We start from the raw sequence: 311 nt of genomic DNA on the forward strand, positions 1-311 counted from the left end.
GGGCTGAGGGTGGTGACCTCTGCTGGGCTCAGGGAGGAGGTGTCCCCAGAGCTTCCCCAAATCCAGAGAGACCCAAATTCTGAGGTCTCACAACTCCTGAGACCCAAATCTTGAGCCCCCACAACTCCCCAAACCCAGAGACCCTAATCCTGAGCCCTCACAACTCCACCAAACCCATAGAGACCCCAAATCCTGAGCCCTCACAGCTCCACAATCCCTTCCCTTTCCTGCTCCTCAGGATCCCTGTTCCAATCCCTCACAGCTCCCCCAAACCCACAGACACCCAAATCCTGAGCCCGCACAGCTCCGCC

This window comes from Acanthisitta chloris, unplaced genomic scaffold (genome assembly GCF_000695815.1).
Source record: "Acanthisitta chloris isolate BGI_N310 unplaced genomic scaffold, ASM69581v1 scaffold14556, whole genome shotgun sequence".
NCBI lineage: Eukaryota > Metazoa > Chordata > Aves > Passeriformes > Acanthisittidae > Acanthisitta > Acanthisitta chloris.